We start from the raw sequence: 19917 nt of genomic DNA on the forward strand, positions 1-19917 counted from the left end.
ACCTCTGACATTTTTGAATGCACAAGCAGGAAAATGGTGCTGGCGATGGCTCTTTGGTATTTCCCCTCAAATGAGTGCCAAGAGTTTCAAAATTATATTCCACCTCCAAAATTCAAATCCGTATACACATTCACACTGAGCTGCATAACACACAAGCACCCAGCAAGATCTAGGGCAGGGGTCGGCAACGTCCAGCCCGCGGGCCGGATCCGGCCCCCGGAGGCCTTCTTTGCGGCCCCCGGAGGCAGTTGCCGCCGCCGCCGGGCAAAAAAATGACGGCGCCCAGAGCGGCAAAAAGCCGCGCTGGGTGCCGCCATTCACCCAAAATGGCGCCGAAGTCTCGCGCGAGACTTCGCCTCTGGGTGCCGCCATTTTTTCGCCCAAAATGGAGGCCCGATGCGGCTGCCGGAGCCCTCGATAGGGCTCCGACGGCCGCATCGGGCCTCTGGAAGGCCCGCTGAAGCCGTCGGAGCTCTATTCGAGGGCCCCGGTGGCCGCATCGGGCCTCCTGGAGGCCTGATGCCATCGTTGGCACCCTCCAACAGGGCTCCGACGGCCGCATCAGGCTTCTGGAAGGCCCGCTGAAGCTGTCGGAGCCCTATTCGAGGGCCCCGGCGGCCGCATTGGGCCTCCTGAAGGCCCGATGCCGTCACTGGCGCCCTCAAATAGGGCTCCGACGGCCGCATCGGGCCTCTGGAAGGCCCGCTGAAGCCATCGGAGCCCTATTCGAGGGCCCCGGCGGCCGCATCGGGCCTCATGGAGGCCCGATGCCATCGTTGGCGCCCTCCAACAGGGCTCTGACGGCGGCAGTGGGCCTCAGGAAGGCCCGCTACCACTGTCGGAGCCCTATTCAAGGGCCCTGGGGGCCGCATTGGGCCTCCTGGAGGCCCGATGTCGTCGCTGGCACCCTCCAACAGGGCTCCGGCGGCGGCAGCGGACCTCTGGAAGGCCCAATGCCGCCGTCACAGCCCTATACCCCTGATCTAGGGGATTTATCAAGACCCAATTTACAATCTTCAATGTAACCTGTAGCATTTCTACCCTTCAAATTACTGAACCATATTGACTTGGTAAAGAGACCCTTCTTCAGACTACTGTACTCTCCTCTCACACACATCTAAAATAAAAGCCAGGATTTAGTGAATAAATGTAATCTGCTAGAGTGATGACACTGCCAGAATTTTTAAAGTTAACATTTTTCAGCTATATGGTTACTGGGGAGAGATCTGATACTCCTGAGTGATTCAGACAGAAGAGGAGAGCCAGCCACTGGCAACTCAAGGGACAACTTACTGAGAATGGGTGTGTATAGCCTTTTCAAGTTGGCCTCTGGTGGCCTCTAATCCCATGGAGCTGCAGTTGCCACACTGAATTGGGACTGTGCTGGCAGGTGAGGAATAACTGAACACCTGATTCCAACTAGCTGTTTCTCCCATTCCAAGCTTTTTCCTTCTTGTGTGGGAAGAATATATAAAGCCACTTCACACTCTGTGGATGCACAAGATCTTTTCCTTGGTACTGGAGAGAGACAGACACACCTTGGGTGAGAAGCAGTTTTGTGAAATAATGGCCTGTTACAGGCAGGCCAAAATAAAGCTGCTTCGAGTCACTTTGGAGGTATGGTATTTCAATGATGCATGAGTCCTAAGAGTCCAAAAGCCACACCAAAGCTGCACTCCAGTCCTTAGGACTGGAGTGTGGCTTTGGTGTGGCTTTTGGGCTCTTAGGACGCATGCATCATTGAAATACCATACCTCCAAAGTGACTTGAAGCAGCTTTATTTTGGCCTGTCTGTAACAGGCCAATATCACCCAAATTAGAGTGTGGGATGGTTCTGCTGAGAGGCCACCTTTATAATACCCAAAAGGCAGGAAACACAATACCAGGTGCTCATGTGAGAGGTGAATACTATGGCATATGTGGCTGATGTTCTGGGCAGACAGAATACTCTACTGAATATCCTTGACCTGGTTTTAATTTGCATCCATACAAGGTGTTTTGGCAACTGGTTTCTAGAAAGATTTAAAAGGTGGCTTAGCACTCTGGGGATGGAATTTTGTTGACCTGCTGCGCCATTTTATTGTTTCCTATTGTATTGTTTACTGTATAATATACATTTGTTTGGTGAATTCTAGAAGTGAATGAATGAATGGCATGTCACTACTAGTGGTGAGCTCAGGCAGAGAGGCATGGTGCTGTCATGATGTCATTTCTGGCACAACCTATTGGAGAATGGGGAGGGGGGGCTGGCTCATTCACAGTGGCCCACTCCTACCCTACAGGAACAGAAGTGTGTAAAGATGCTCTTATATTCACCTCTGTTCAATAAGGCCCAAGTGGCCTAATTTGCAAAAAAGTGTTTCATCTAATGCATCGGCTACAACTACTTCTGGACAGGGTTGGTCCAGAAACATTGATGTGCTGGCAATATGAAGATTACTGCAATGCATTTTCTGTGAGGCTTCCCATGACCTGGTTCAGAGACTGTAACTAATGCAAGACTAGACTGTCTCGTATGCCTCCTATCAGAAACATCTAACAGTCATTCAAAAAACTCTGTACTTTCTTCCAATTTACTACCACATTGTTCAAGGTACCATTTTGGTTAAGGCCCTGAAAAAGTGAGGATTAAATTATCTGAGAAGGCATTCTTCTTCTGTACAGACAGCGTCTACATTCTGAAAGGGAAAACCTGCATTTCATGCTACAGCCCCGTGTAAATTTAGTTGTAATGGGAAAGGGAGCCATGATTTCCCCATTGATCTGAAGAGGCCTGTCAATATAGGAAGCTTCTACTACTAAATGAAAACTTTTTCTGAAGAATAATCTGTTATTCTTACTCTGTGTGACTTTAATAAAATATACTACTGTTTCATTACTTTATTCTTGTTTTACTGTTTTATCAGTCATATTTATTGTTTTCTTGGTTTTTAACACCATAAAGATTTTTAGATTTATTCATTTTTAAATGCAAACCAATATAAATACATCTTAAAACAGTGCCATTGAGTTTTGGTTCACAATCCTATCTGCTTTAATTTAAAACCCTTCAATTCAAAATATGTAAGCTTAAATACAAAGTGTTTCAATTTGCACTTGTGCATAGAGAATAATGATATATTAGCAAATTCTAACCTATCCTCTATGCTACTTGGTACATCATTTCAGAGGAATAGCATTTTAGGGATATGAAATTATGCAATTGTAAGAAAACAAGAAAATACCAGCATGTACACAGAATACAAGCAAGACAAGAAAATTACATAGAGATATATAAAATTATATTCTACACCACACCCACAAGAGATTCTAAAACAGCATAAACGCAAAAATAAGAACAATAAAATTATAAGATAAGGGGCATGAAAACTATTTGCATTTTTTCTAATGCTAGGTATTCTTTGATAGATTTTAACATTTCACACAACTCTGTTGTTGTTTTTTCCCTTCAATTCATTTCTGACTTATGGCAAACCTAGCATGTTTTTGGTTTTTTGGAAAGTTTTGTTCAGAGGGTTTTATCATTAAATTCCTTTGAGGCTGAGAGAATGTGACTTGCCCAAGCGGGTATCTATGACTGAGCAGGAATCTAAACCCTAGTCTCAAGTCCTTGCCCAACACTCAAACCACTACTCCATACTGGCTCCTGTCACACAAATACCTGTTATTTGTATTCAGTGACTTCAACATCTAAGCAATTCAATGTCTAAACAGAAAAGGTATCTTAAATCCTAAGCACCTGCTCTTGAAGATGACTAAGTATACTATACAGTGGGCCCTCTCTATCCACTGGAGTTTGGTTCCATGACCCCGCATGGATACCAAAATTTGTAGATACTGAAGTCCTATTAAATACAATGGTGTAGTAAAATGATGTCTCTTTTAAATCATTATGGCACGGGGCAGACCGTCCAAAAAGGACAGTCTCCCGGCAGCCAGCTTTGGTCCGTGGGGAAGCCGCAGCCTCCAGACCACAGGACTTTCCTGCAGACTAAAAAGAACCCGCAAAAAACGGGTTCTTCTTGCAGTGCCATTATGACGCCACAGTGCACCAATGGCGCACTCATGACATCACAATGGCACTGTGATGTGCGGGCGTTAGGCATCTGTCACGTAATAATGGTGCCACCATTTTGACACCCTCATCACGTGCGAGGAGCATCTATAAGCGCTGCCTCTCACACGTGACGAAGGCGCCCTATCGCGCCCGTCTGGACTGGGCCTTTGATTCCCAAATGCTTTTGGGAATTGGTTTTTTTAAAATAATTTAAAGCCATGGATGGTTGAATCAATGGATACCAAGGGCTGGCTGTATTTTGAAAAGTTAATTTATGGCTTTAAGATACCTACTATGCTCTTACAGAATTCCAGAACCTATATTTTGGAATATTTGATTTAAATCCTCTAGGACCTTTTACAGCTTAGTATGTCTTGTCTCCTAACATTGATATATTATGTCTGCATTCATATTAATCTAACCAAACTCACTTTACAAACCATTTTAAAAATCCATTTCACATTCCAGTTAAAGCTAAGCATGAATAGCATTAACATAGAAATAGATCTAAGGAAAAGAGAAATCACATAAGGGATGATGAATACACATAGGACAGAAATCTCATTGATTAGGAAAATAAACAGGTGAAAGAACCTAAGTCATTCCTCCAATTCTTTGGGGCTCTACAGTCCACCCCTAAGGGGTGCCCAGCAGCCAACCCTTTTCACCCTGGATCAGGGCCGTGGCAACCTCACGCCACGGCCCCAATCTGGCCTTTCACTCTGGCAAAAAGCGGCTCCTTTGTGCAACCTCAAAAGGGTGCCATAGCCATGTTGCACTCCTTTGGCGCTGCTTCATGCTGGAGGAGCGCCATGATGCCACACACCATATGGAGTGGTGCGCAGCATCAGGGCATCCTGGGGGCCAGCCTTAATGGCCAGGGTGTACAAGGCCTTAGTCACCAGTTATTGGGAAAATCAATGTTTTCCATGGAATGAAAAGATTTCATGGTGTTTTATTAGTAAATGAAATTATAAACATTATAATTTTTATAATTATAATAATAATTTGTTTTATTTATATACCACTATTCCAAAGATCATAGCGGTGAACAGCAAGTAAGCTAATTAGCAAGTAAGCTAATTTGCCCCCAACAGTCTGAGTACTCATTTTAGCGACCTCGGAAGGATGCAAGCCTGAGTTGAGCTTGGGCCCTTTTGCTGGTCTTGAACTTGCAACCTTGTGGTTTTGAGTGAATGGCTGCAGTACAGGCATTTAACCACTGCGCCACCAGGGCTCCAAATTAATTATAATTATAGTTGTTTGGGAATTGAGAAAATTGCAGCAGGCATAAAGTACAAGAAGGGATTACATTATTGTAAGTTGAGATCACTCCTATGGGCTCAGTGAACTATCCTATGGTGAGACAGAATACCACCTTCTGTTAATAATAATAATAATAATAATAATAATAATACGTTTTATTTATAGACCGCTATTCCGCAATGATCATAGCGGTGTACAGTAAAAATTGTAATACAATACAAAAAACAAGGTGACAGTTAAAGGAGGGAGAAGTCTCGTCCTTCAGGCAGTCCCTGATGTTGCTGGGTCTGCCTGATCGCTCCCTCTGAGGCCAAGGTGACAGTTAAGGAGGGAGGGGCCTCTTCCTTCAGGCAGTCCCTGATGTTGCTGGGTCTGCCTGATCGCTCCCTCTGAGGCCAAGGTGACAGTTAAGGAGGGATAGGCCTCTTCCTTCAGGCAGTCCCTGATGTTGCTGGGTCTGCCTGATCACTCCCTCTGAGGCCAAGGTGACAGTTAAGGAGGGAGGGGCCTCTTCCTTCAGGCAGTCCCTGATGTTGCTGGGTCTGCCTGATCGCTCCCTTTGAGGCCAAGGTGACAGTTAAGGAGGGAGAGGCCTCTTCCTTCAGGCAGTCCCTGATGTTGCTGGGTCTGCCTGATCGCTCCCTCTGAGGCCAAGGTGACAGTTAAGGAGGGAGGGGCCTCTTCCTTCAGGCAGTCCCTGATGTTGCTGGGTCTGCCTGATCGCTCCCTTTGAGGCCAAGGTGACAGTTAAGGAGGGAGAGGCCTCTTCCTTCAGGCAGTCCCTGATGTTGCTGGGTCTGCCTGATCGCTCCCTCTGAGGCCAAGGTGACAGTTAAGGAGGGAGGGGCCTCTTCCTTCAGGCAGTCCCTGATGTTAAGCTTTTACAAATTTGTGTTATATTCAGTTGTCTATTTTTCCTTAGTCTATTTTATATATTATATTTTGCTTTTAAAAATTATTTTATTTTAAAATGAGTTTTAAACTGTTTTAAATATAGTTGTACCTTCTCTCTCTCTCTCTCTCTCTCCCCCCCCCCCTCTCTTTCTGGTGGATGGAGATACCGTATATAATATATTGATCATTTCCAATCTGTTGGCCACTATTTTGTTTTTCATATTTGTTGACATATCTTTGTTAACACTTGTGTTGATTCTGTCTGTGTGGACTGTAGCAGTTCAGTTGGAATATCATCTGTCCTGGTGATTTTTTTTCAATTCTTATTGCAGCTTTCCCCTCACTTTTTAGAATTTGCATTTCATCTTCATATGATTTTTAAAGCTCTATCATGTTTTAAATTGGATGTAGGCCTCCTTGGGGCTCCACAAAGAGAAAGGTGGGGTATAAATGGAATATTATTAATAAATAAATTCAACAGGGCTTAAGTTCACCATTTCAGGTAAAGACTGGAACAAAAGGATATACTCAACAAGGACCATTCTTGCTAAAATACAAGCTACAGACCAGTTAAGGACTAAGAAATCCAACCTCTGAGTAGGGAAAATAAAAAGCAGTCTTAAAGGTGCCACATCTTTTTTACCTCCCCCTTCCTTCCTCTTTTTAATACTGCAAGAGATTTAACATGGCTACTTCTTTGAAAACATGTATACCAAGGGATTCATATTCTATTGATATTCTATTGACATATTCTATTTAATTTATTTATTAATAATATTCCAATTATATCCCACCTTTCTCTTTGTGGAGGCCCCAAGGAGTATATATCCAATTTAAAACAGGATATACAGCTTTAAAAACAATATGAAGATTTTAGTTGTTTTTAGTTGACCCAAGCTTATTAGAACAAAATCAAAAATAAATCATGTCACAGTAGTCTGCACCTTGCACTAGACTGCAAAAACAAAACCACTTTATAAGGTCACTCTCTCTTAATCACACTCAAGTGTGCCTAACAGTCCACCTGCAATTTTACAGAGCCTTAATTATTAGGCTAAGAGATAAATTTGCACTTCATGTTCAGCTTTACCAGCTAGAAATGCCTATCACTGTTAAGAGATCTAATAAAGAGCATCATGAACTAAAAGATAGCTAATGTTTTAATGCTTCTACATGAAAATACTGAAATTTCCTCCAACTGTGATACTGACATCATCTGAAGGTGAAAAAAAACAAATTGACATAATTTGATTTACTGATGACAGGTATCAATGCTACTTAGGAAAACTGACTTACAGTATCTGTAAGTACTCAATCTATTTTACCTGATCTCCCTATTAGTCCCAATGACTAAAACAGAACCTTGTGGAAAAATTATGAACTCTTATTTTAGCTGTCTCATCAAGTCCCAGTTTTGGTAGTTACCCACAGGCAGCAAGATGTAGTAGTTTGAGTGCTGGACTCAGACACTGAGAAACTAAAGTGCAAATCCCTGCTTGACTATGGAAACCCACTGGTGACCTTGGAGAAATCATACTCTCTCACCCTCAGAGAAGGGCAAGGGCAAACCCCCCACTCCAAACAAATTTTTCCACTAAAAATATCTCACAATAGGTTCGCTTTAGGATCACCATGACATGAAGACACACAACAACAATAATTTTGGCAAACATCTTTAAGAGTGCCATTTCATTTTGCTGAATGCCAAAAAGGTCAGTCTAATTTCAGATTCAGTAGACGACTACACAGAACAGTGGATATAACCATCAACATTTTCAGACAGACTTCCTTCTCTTTAACTTTGTTAAAGATTAGTAAACTCAAATTAGTATCATTTTTAACTTCAATTTGAATGCTGTTGTTTCCACAAAGACATACAATACAGGCAAAAGAACTTTAACCATTATTTTCAGCTCTATTATATTCAGAAGCTTATTCAGATTGTGTCTTGCACTTTGTGTTTAAAATAATATATGAAAACTACTACAAATCACTGTCTTGCTCTCTGCATTCTAATTACAGTAGTATAAGCCATATTCCAAATTCTGCTTATTAATTTGGTCTTAACTGGAGAGATTTTGTTTAGTTATCAGAAGTGCACATTTATGCAGCTGTAAACTGACCTACAGTTCTCAGTCTTGTAAGAAAGTAATACTGTCAACAAGTCCAACTGCAAAGCATAATCAGCAATATTTATCAGTCCTCCTACAATAAAATCTGAAAATTTCTTAATAGTAAATCTGACCAAAGTATATGGTAGGTAGCCCACATCTGCAAAAAACTGGGCTGTGGTTCTAATTTTCAGACTAATCAAATTTTTAAAAATAGTATCTTAAGATGAATAATTACAAGATAGTATAGACACAGCACTACTGACAAGTTGTATGGGGAAAGTCACATATTGTAAAACCAAAAAGTAATCTTTTAAGATTCTGTAAATAGTCCTTCTGTCTTTTCATGCTTACTATGTTATTTGTATCCCCACACTTTCTGAAAAACTTTATTCTGCTAAAAAGATATAATCTATTGCAGATGTTTAAATTCTGCAGATGTATAGATAGGAGATAAAAGCCCTGCAGATAGCATCCTCTAGTAACCAGTTCAAGCCTTAAATACTCAAAGATCATTCTTTTAAATGAATTGCACAATTGTTCCTGCAGAGAAGGGCGGGGAGTGTGACAGTATTTATATGAGGAGCAGATGGGACAGAATACATAAGTACATACACAAGAAGAAAATGAAATGAAAGGTGAGTTGCAATAAGTATATTTTAAGACTTCCAGGGAATTTTCCCAGTATCCATCTGGGATTATTAAATTTTACCATGTGGAAAATAACATCAATAGATATGATGCAAGGCAACAGCAGCAGCTAAAACTGGGTAGAAGCCCATAAATAGGCAAAAGATAAGTATATGAGACATTAATATGCAGTTCAAGATACTGTATAAGTGGACTGGCAAAAACAATTGTAAATATAAGCTGAATTTATACTGATCTGCTGTTACCTTTTTGCATGACACACAATAAAAGTGAGTAAGAGGAGATGAAATGCAAAGGAAGAAGTAACGCTTGCCCATCTGCAGCGTAGATTTTGAGTGAGGTACCATATATACTCAACTATAAGTCGACCTCATGCAAAAGTCAAGGACAAATTTTGGGGCCAAATAGATTTTGATATGACTCATGAATAAGTTGAGGATAAATCTTAGGGGCATGTAACAAAGGGTCTAAACAACAAACTTTACTGTCTTCATACAGAAATGTCTTATTCAGTTCCTTCTAAGCCTGATTCCTCGTGGTACTCCTTTGAAGAGAAGAATCAAAGAGGAGCCACCACTGCCATTTTCCTGCCCAAAAAATCAAAATGGTGGAAAGAATAGAGGGGTTTGGTGCTTCTTTTCAGTGCTCTTGAGATGATCTAAACTCTTACCTTTCACCACTCTACTCAGAGAAGGGGAAGAGTTAAAATATAGTAATTAAATTGACCCATAGATAAGTCGACCCAGTTTTATCGGGTCAATTCTTTGACTAAAATTTGTAGACTTATTCATGAGTATATATAGCATGTATGCCCTTTGATAAACATCCACATCTTTACTTCACTGAGTACATTGTGGTACAGAATGTAACTTTGCTTACTTACACTGAAGGTTCTTTACTGACTGCATTGGAGAAGAGAGCTACAAATGAGTTAAGTCCCAAAGTCATCTAGGGTAGGGCAGGAGCCACATAACTAAATTCCTTTTTAGACTTTACTATTCCCACAGAACAGCAAAGTTAAAGAGCAAAAGAGATCAAAGAACACAAAAGTAAGAAAATGGGATATATTACGATGTGCAATGCTGGGAAGGAGCACTGGCAGAGTGGAATGTTTGGAGCAGCCAATGAGAGACAGGCTGGCAAAAAGGTGGGGGCCTGCCTGATGAGCAGCTTATCAAATGGTTTAGGTCAGTGATGGCGAACCTATGGCACGCGTGCCAGAGGTGGCACTCAGAGTCCTCTCTGTGGGCACATGTGCCATCGCCCCAGAACAGAGTTTGCCAGAGTTTTTTACTAGAAAGCCAAAGGGACACGGCACTTTGCAATAAATAAGTGGGTCGTGGGTTGCACTTTGGGCACTCGGCCTCTAAAAGATTCACCATCACTGGTTTAGGTCAAGACTATATGAAAAACTGTTATCTCCCCATAAGAACAAGCTAGAGCCCTAAGATCCTCAGAAGAAGGCTTTCTCTCGGTCCCGCCACCATCACAGGCTTGCTTGGTAAGGACACGAGAGAGAGCCTTCTTGGTGGCTGCTCCCACCCTCTGAAACTTCCTTCAAGAGAGGCTACGCTGGCCCCTTCCCTGCTGGCCTTTCACTGGCAAGCAAAAATATTTTTATTCAAGCAAGCCTTTTAAAATCATGCAAACCTGGTTTTTGGATGGCGAGGTTGGTTTAGATTATGTTTTTAGCTTTTGTACGTTTTACATTTTAACCTTCTAGTGTTTTAATTAGGTTACATTAATTGTTTTTAAACATGTTGTTTTAATGTGTTTTATATTGTGAACTGCCCTGGGTCCCTTTTTGGGGGAAAGGTGGGATAGAAATAAAAGGAAAAAAATAAAAAGGAGGTGAAGTCGAAGGCTGGCATCCATAGTTTTTTGTGGGTTATTTGGGCTATGTGGCCATGTTCTAGAAGAGTTTATTCCTGACGTTTCGCCAGCATCTGTGGCTGTTTATTCCGAGAAGATGCCAGCCACAGATGCTGGCAAAACATCAGGAATAAACTCTTCTAGAACATGGCCGCATAGCCCAAAAACCCCACAAAAACAAAAAGAAGGAGTCACTGTTAAAAAAGACGAATGTGTCAAGAGCTTCTGTGAGCAGTTAGAACTGCTAGAGGTGCAGATAAGAGTTTAGCCTTAATAGGATGTAGACTCCTATATAAGGGAGAAAAAAATTCTTGAAAAGGACAAAGGAAGTCCGGTGATATTAGAGAAGTGTGTTATGATTACCATATATACTCGTCTATATGTCTAAAAATGTATGCCCAAAACTGACCCCAAAATCCTAGGTAGACTTATTTACAGGTCAGTATGTTAATGTGATAGCAACATTCAGATTTCCCCATGCAGTTTCTTAATGTCCTGAGCCAAGCAGGTAGAGTCACTGGTGACTGACTGAATGATTGACTGATTGATTGGATTGCTGTTTGTTTAACAGTCCCTCTCCCATCTGTGCACTTCATTGTCTCGGGACTGAAGACTGAAACACTGAAACCTCGTATTGATCACTGCTTCCCTCTTGCCACTCAAATACACACACTGAAGGAGTAATATATATGTATTTTAACAACAAGCCTTGGAAACCAACTACCAGAAAAGATACTATCATGAGTTTTGCCTGTAAATAAAAGGGCCCAAACAGACAGGCCAAAATAAAGCTTATTTGGGTCACTTTGCAAATGTGCTGTTTAAATGATGCATGCTTCCTAAGAGGCCAGAAGCCACGCCAAAGCCATGTTCCAGTCCTAAAGATTGGAGCAGAGCTTCTGGCCTCTTAAGAAGTGTGTATCATTTAAACAGCATACCTCCAAAGTGACCCGAAACAGCTTTATTTTGGCCTGTTTGGGCCCAAAAGTTATTTTCTTCTTGCTCACAAAGGAGTGAACAAGTGATTTATATATAACATCAAACAAGACTATTAAAAACACTTAATAGTAGAGACACTTAAGTTAGTGAGAGGACCAAGGGTTCGAGAGATAGTTCTGAAGGAAGAGAAGCCTCACGCTAGTTAGGTTAAGACAGGAGAAAACAAACTGACTCTATCAGTGCTGAAAACCAAAGTTATAACACCCACCTCTCAAAAGCTTCCTCTACCAAGGTACATCTCTATCAATTTTATTGTGTTTTTTAAAAGCTGAAGGACTAGTCCAGGCAGCTGTTCTGCATATTCCTTTTAGAAGTACATCAGTTCAAGGATTCTTGATGCAGGTGCAGCTCTTGGGGAATGGACTGTTTTATGTCATAGTCTAGGCAGAAAATGACATCATGCAATAAAAAAAATCCTATTTGAGTCACCTCGCCAAGGTTTCACTAATAAACTTCTTTTCTATGGAAGTGCATAAAAAGGATACAATAAGAGCAGATGGGAACCTGACAGTTGTCCTACTTCTGTAAAGTTTTAATGCCCTATGCATATATAGATTGTGGCCTTTCCAAATTAGCCTCCCTGAGCAGCATAGCATCTTCTCCCTCCTACTATAGGGTCCATTCCTCTTTTCCCCAACTCTGTTGATTTGTCTTTCCTCCTAAGCCCACCCTTCATCACTCCTTTTCTGTCTCTGTGGACAACATTTCTATTCAACCAGTCCAGCAAGCCCACAGTCTTGGTTTTATCTTTGATTCCTCTCTCTGGTGTATCCCTCAGATCCAGACCACAACCAAGGCTTGTAGATTCTTTTTGTACAATATTGCCAAAATCCGACCATATCTCTCCGCCTCTACTGCCAAGATCCTGGTCCATGCCCTAGTGATCTCACGACTTGATTACTGTAACGTCCTCCTGGCTAGGCTTCCTCTTTCTCACCTCCGTCCTTTGATCTCTGTCCAGCATTCAGCTGCACGCATTATCACTTTCACCCACCGCTCTGACCACATCTCTCCTGTGTTGGCATCCCTTCACTGGCTCCCTCTCCCTTTCCACATTCAGTATAAGCTCCTGCTGTCGACATTCAAAGCCCTCCATGGACTGGCCCCTCCTTACTTATCAGACCTTCTTTCTCCTCACCTTCCCACTCGGGCCCTCCGTTCTGGTCGTCAAGGTCTGCTGTCTCAGCCCAGGATTTCCTCTGCCCCATCTCGGATTTACCCCTTTTCACTTGCTGCCCCTCACTCCTGGAACCTTCTTCCCCCACAAGCATGAGCCATCACTACTTTAACCAGCTTCAAAACGGAGTTGAAAACCATCCTGTTCAGAGAAGCCTTCCCAGGCATTGCATAATTGTTGCTTACTATTTGATGTTCTTTGATGCCTGTTTATCAAACCATTTCCTGTATTGTTATGTACTGTATATGTATTATCCTACTTGTGAGTACAGTGGCGCCTCCGCATACGTGGTCTTTTTATAGGCGGCTTTGAGCATAGGCGCTCAAAGCCACCGGCACGCGCGGGGCGGCGCGTCCCATTCAATTGAATGGGCGTGTGCACCCGTTGCGCCTCATGCGCCACCACGCACGAGCCCCATTGGAAACAATGGGGCTCGAGCATAGGCGGATTTTTTTAATACGCGGAGGGATCCGGAACGGATCCCCCGCGTATAATAAGGTTCCACTGTATGTATTTTCCCTGGAAGAAGATTAACCATCCATTATGAAGCCAAGCGGTCCCTCCAGTCCATCTGCCTTGGTCCAGGCCTTGGAGGTAGAAAGGAACTGCTGGACCTCTTACCCTTTGCCTCCACCACTCCCTTCTCCTTCTGTGTCATGTCTTTTTAGATTGTAAGCCCGAGGGCAGGGAATCGTCTAACTAAAAAGATTGTATGTACAGCGCTGTGTAAATTTACAGCGCTTCATAAATAAAGGTTAATAATAATAAAAAATAATAATATCATTATAACATTTTATATTGTAATTTATTTAATTTTGCTTTATAATTTGGGATGGGAGGTTGGGAAGGGTATAAATTTTAATTGGATTTGATATGTAACACATTATTTTTACATAGTGTAACCCACCTTGATTCCCTGTGAAAAGGCAAGCTATAAATAAATCATATTATTATTATTCTTTTCTGAAAAATGTGGGAGTTTACGGCATTACTAAATCCTCAGACCTGCAAAATAACATTAATCTTCAGGACAAGGAAAGGTCTATTTGTGAAATCACTGTATGTTTACCAAATATACAGTAATGTTTGTTTACAGATAGGGCTCCCAACTTTCACACAAAGCTGAAGTAACTGCTCCAGTGGGCCCTTGATATCTGCTGGGGTTTGGTTCCCAGACCTCCTGTGGATACCAAATCCATGGATGCTCAAGTCCCATTAAATACAGTGGTGTAGTAAAATGGTATCCCTTATATAAAATGGCAACATCAAGGATTGCTTTTTAGAATTTATATTTGTTTTCATATTTTCAAGCCATGGCTGGTTGAATCCATGGATAAGGAATCAGTATCTGCTATCCTCTTCTGACAGAATGCTTTTTGACTTGAAAATCAATCTTCTGTGTGTCTATGTAAGATTTTAGGTGAGTCAATTTGCTACTGAAGCATAAATAACATTTTTTGGTAATTTAACAAAAAGCCACAAGAAAAAAAGTTGTCTAAATGTGACTTCTTAAACACATCTATAGCTATATAATTTATTATTGACGAACAACAGTAAATATGAAGATCCCTGTGTACCCCCAGGAGAAGGACATTTTCCAAGTATGATAGAAAGCTTTGAAGGCATAAATTTGTTATTATTGAGCTATACTGTATTTTTTTTTTTTTTTGGGGGGGGGGGGGTTTGGTCCTGAGGAAGAAGCTAGCCCAAAGGAAGGGCTCAGAATTGCTAAAGCTTTTTGCCATAAGCAAACGTAAGGTAACAGGGCAAAAATAGGTATGTGACTATAAGTCTCTGTCAGGTCCATATATGATAAGACTATCTCCTGCATACAAAGCTTTCTGGGTGTCTGGAGGGTTTCAGTCAAAACTTTCATGTACTTTTAATAATTTATTAAATTTTTACACTCAATATAGAGAGCCAGTGTGATCTAAAGGTTTGAGTCATGACTCTGGAGAACAGGGTTTGAATCCCTGCTTGGCCATGAAACCCAATGTGTGACCCTGGACAAGTAACTCCCTCTTAGCCTCAGAGGTTGGCAGTAGCAAGCCCCTGCTGAAAAAAACTGCCTAGAAAATCCAATTATAGGTTCACCTTAAAAGTTGCTGTTAGTTAAAAATGATTTGAAAACACCCCACAACCAACAGTTTTTGCAGGGATCAGATTTCTTTTTAACATACCTCCATAGCTTCTTCTTGTGTCTCTGCTGCTCCAATCTCCAGTTAATTTTCTGGTTTTAAAAAGCTAAAACTGCTAAGGACTCCCAAAATGTGGTGACTTCCCTCCCATACCACCCGGGGGCGTGACGAAATGGATTTTCTTCCAAAACAGTTTTAAAAACATGAGTTGGGGCATAGTGAGGGCAGCCTCTCAAGGTCCCAGAAGGGGTCAATGCAGTTGCCCAATTTGAGTTGTTGTCCACCCCTACCTTAAACTAAGGAAAAAACAGAGGCACATCTTGCAGAAAGCTCATTTGAAACATCCTATTCTAATAACTGATCAGTTGCTTTTGGGAGAGATTAAATAGCAATAGTAGTTACAGCATTGATAATGAGAGGAATGAAATAATCCACATGAAAATCAAACAATTCAGTCTTATCCTTCTCTAATCAATCATGAAGGAGGTAGAATCATATGCAGGAAATCTAAATCAAAGCATCCCCGACAGATGGCCATCCAGCCTCTGCTAAAAGACCTCCAAAGAAGGAGACTCCACTACACTCCGAGGAAGGAGTTTGTTCCACTGTTGAACAGCCCTTACTATCAGGAAGTTCCTCCTAATGTTGAGGTGGAATCTCTTTTTCTGGAGCTTGCATCCAGTTCCGTGTTCTAGTCTCTGGAGCAGCAGAAAACAAGCTTGCTCCCTCCTCAACATGACATCCCTTCAAATATTTAAACAGGGCTATCATATCACCTCTTAACCTTCTCTTCTCCAGGCTAAACATCCCCAGCTCCCTAAGTCATTCCTCATAGGGCATGGTTTCCAGAACCTTCACCATTTTAGACACCCTCCTTTGGACACGCTCCAGTTTCTCAATGTCCTTTTTGAATTGTAGTGCCCAGAACTGGACACAATATTCCAGGTGGGGCCTGACCAAAGCAGAATACAGTGGGACTATTACTTCCCTTGATCTAGACACTATACTTCTATTGATGCAGCCTAGAATCACATTGGCCTTGTTTGCTGCCACATAGCACTGTTGACTCATGTTCAACTTGTGGTCTACTTGGACTCCTAGATCCCTTTCACACGTAGTTTCATTCAGCCAGGTGTCACCCATCCTATATCTATGCATTTCATTTTTCCGCCCTAAGTGCAGTACCTTACATTTCTCTGTGTTGAATTTCATTTTGTTAGCTTTGGCCCAGCTTTCTAGTCTGTTCAGGTCATTTTGAATGTTGATCCTGTCCTCTGGGGTATTAGCTACTCCTCCTAATTTGGTGTCATCTGCAAATTTGATAAGTATGCCCCCAATTTTGTCCTCCAAGTCATTGATAAAGATGTTGAATAGCACTGGGCCCAGGACAGAGCCCTGTGGGACCCCAATGATCACTTCTCTCCAGGATGAAAAGGAGCCATTGTTGAGCACCCTTTGGGTTCGGCCGGTCAACCAATTACAATCCATGTAACAGTTGCCTTGTCTAGCCCACATTTTACAAGCTTGTTTGCAAGAATGTCATGGGGAACTTTGTCAGAGGCCTTACTGAAATCAAGATATACTATATCCACAGCATTCCCTTCATCTATCAAGCTGGTAATTTTATCAAAGAAAGAGATCAGATTTGTCTGGCATGACTTCTTTCTCTGAAACCGGTGTTGACTTTTTGTGATTATGGCATTGCTTTCTAGATGTTCACAGACTCTCTGTTTATAATGATCTGCTCTAGAATCTTTCCTGGTATTGATGTCAGACTAACTGGATGGTAATTGTTGGGATCCTCTTTTTTCCTCTTTTTGAAGATGGGGACAACATTTGCCCTCCTCCAGTCTGCTGGGACTTCTCCTGTTCTCCAGGAGTTCTCAAAGATTATTGCCAATAGCTCCGATATTACATTTGCCAGTTTTTTTAATACCCTTGGATGTAGTTCATCTGGTCCTGGAGACTTATATTTGTTTAGGTTACACAGGTATTCCTGTACTATCTCTTTACTTATTCTTGGTACCGACATTAATTCCATATCAATATCATCATTGTTAGGTCTAAAAGCCACTAGGGTTCTGTAGTCTGGAGGCCTATCCTCTGTATTTCACTAACATCTTATAAATTAGATTTCACCGACAGTTCTTTATGCAGCTGAAACAAGGCCAACATTCCAACCTGAACTACCCTTACTTTAGCATGCTGAGCAGAGGGAGAGGCTCTTTGCCATTTCAACCATTTCACCACACAATGGAAGGGATGGGCAGAAAGAAAAAACTGAAGTAGTTATCACATCTCACTCTTCAATGATTTGTCATTTGGGAAACCATCCAAAAATATTCCCACCATCATTGATTTCATTTTTGTGCTAGATAAAACTCACTAAAAACTGGAAACATCTGTAAGGCAGAAAAGAAAAACACTGGAGAAGCTATCAATTGCCTGGATTTAAAAAGAAAACAACACCCTAAAGTCATAAAAGGAATGAGCAATATAAAATGGCTTCTCAGCATTAAATGTTGAGGGAAATGGCCAAGCTGAGCAAAGCATAGCATGCCTAGTGCCTATAGTTTTAGCACCTTTTTAAAGTCTTTTTAATGGCAGAGAGTTTTCATGTGCTTTTTCTGTCATGGTGAAAATAGCTGCTGCTGCTGCTGCTCGATCACCTGCCTCAACCTGGACAATTACGTTTAATCAGTATCAAGTCCCACCAATCTTCCTTATTGATTAAATGAAGGGTCTACCTCTCCACCAGAAGAAGCATTAGGCAAAGGGCAAGTAGTTACTCACTACTTATGAAAACATTCATGGAAGTGGCAGAACCAAGTGGGATTGTAGTAAGTGAAAAATCGCCAACAAGGGCGATTGATTAAACAGACTGACAAATCATGAGACAACTACCAGAAAAGACCATCAAACTGCTTGGGCAGCCTATAATAAGCATACATGTCTGGGGGCAATTTCCCTTCTTTTCCATGCCTTTAGAAGTTTTGGAAGAGTACAAGTGCACTTTCCACATATGGACAGCATGCTCAATTTTTTAAAAAGGCAGGGATGAAATAGAAATACATAACAATTTTAAAGGAGAAAAAATATGAAGACAAATAGAAAGAGAAAAGATATAAAACATATATCAGGAAGAAAGGAATTGAAATGAGGGGAAGAATAAGACAAGCCATGGAGATGGAGCAAACACATCTGACCTGAGTTAAGCCACAAGAAAGCTCTAGGGGAGAAGCCAAGAGAAGAAAATGAGAATTGTATTGTTTAATGATGTGACTCATGCCAAGCTTGGATGGCAATGAAAATTAACTCATTAATGGATGGTTCCCTCTCTGCAGTTTGGAAAAGACTGTATCTACAACAGATATTTATTTGTATGTGCAACAAATTCACTTCTGGTTTCTGATCTGAAAGTGTTACATCTAAACCTAATTCAAAGACTATACCCTGTAACTGCAATTTACAGACCACTTTGGTGGGCACAGTTCTACTACAGTACATGCTTTAAAATTAAATTATCCCATATTTTAAATACAAATGAACATACAGTGATATTTCAAGAAATCATCCTATGTGGGGGATGCATTTATCAGGAACAACCCAAATGGAGAGAACTGGGAAGAGGGATAGGGATAGGTATTTTTAATGTATACCTTTTTAATTGTATTTGTTTATTGCTGTAATCCGCTTGGATTCCCTGTGATTAAGCGGAATATAAATAGTAATTATTATTATTATTATTATTATTATTATTATTAAGTCCTACAAAACACACTCCCTCGGAGAATGGTGGAGTCTTCCTCCTTGGAGGTCTTTAAACAGAGACTGGATGGCCATCTGTCAGGGATGCTTTGATTGAGATTTCCTGCATGGCAGGGGGGTTGGACTGGATGGCCCTTGTGGTCTCTTCCAACTCTATGATCCTATGATTCTATGAAAACACACACTTAGCCTTGTTCTTAAATCAAAAGTTTGCTAAAATATATACACTATCTATATTTGGCTAAGGGGAGCAAAACAACAACAACTAATAAAAACAGGACCTGGTTGAAGGTTTATACAGTAATGGGAAAAAATAATAAACTTTAGGGGACAGGGAGAAGTCAAACCAGGACAGATAGAGAAAATCAAACAGCAGAAGAAGAAAACAAGGCTTCTTTAATCATAAGAATTACAATTAGAGTCTGGCATCAAAGGACTGCTATGGTCCACAGCATTCATCTAGCTCCTTCTGGAACTATCAGTCTGCGCTGCATTGTTTAAACTGCCTCCTTCCTTTCAAATAGGACATCATTTCCTCCCCCTTTCCAGCTATTGGACAGGAATCAAAAAATGAGTAAGCAGTTTGAGGTGCTGGCACCCCTTGTGTTTGACAGGGTCAAAGGGAAGTGGTAATATATGTACATAGGCAGTAGGAGGCAGCATGGCTGGAAACCAATTACACTTTTCTTCTCAAAACAGAAGAGGGGGAGGGTGTCTTCAGGGCTTTTCTTATTTGCTTGCTGTTGTTAGACACAGTGGGAGCAGTGCTTCTTTCTTTCCACACTGGAACAAGGAAATAAAACCACAGGCCCTTTGCCTACTTGTGTATTGTTGGAGGCAGCAGGCAGAGTAGTAAGTCCACTATATCTCTTTAGTTCCCTATGAATGTGAACTGTGTAGAATTAGATAGGGATACAGGTTGAATTTTCCTCATCCAGAATTCTGAAATCCAAAATATTCCAAAAGCCCAAATTTATTTCATGG

General features: G+C 41.3%; 1 protein-coding gene across 4 annotated transcripts in view; it reads right to left on the bottom strand.

Annotated features, from left to right (window-relative positions):
• STAG1 (STAG1 cohesin complex component) overlaps positions 1–19917 on the bottom strand; it is a 195302-nt gene that overhangs the window by 154351 nt on the left and 21034 nt on the right. Inside the window, exon 1 of one of the 4 annotated variants that reach the window (XM_089509443.1) lies at positions 15208–15225. The exons of the other annotated variants lie outside the window; for them this stretch is intronic. The gene's annotated coding sequence lies outside the window, so the exon portion shown is untranslated. Of the gene's footprint in view, positions 1–15207; positions 15226–19917 lie in introns of those variants that run through there. 4 annotated transcript variants of the gene reach the window in all.

The sequence above is a fragment of the Sceloporus occidentalis genome, unplaced genomic scaffold (assembly GCF_023333645.1).
Source record: "Sceloporus occidentalis isolate IW3139 unplaced genomic scaffold, rSceOcc1.0.p SCAF_2, whole genome shotgun sequence".
Classification (NCBI taxonomy): Eukaryota; Metazoa; Chordata; class Lepidosauria; order Squamata; family Phrynosomatidae; genus Sceloporus; species Sceloporus occidentalis.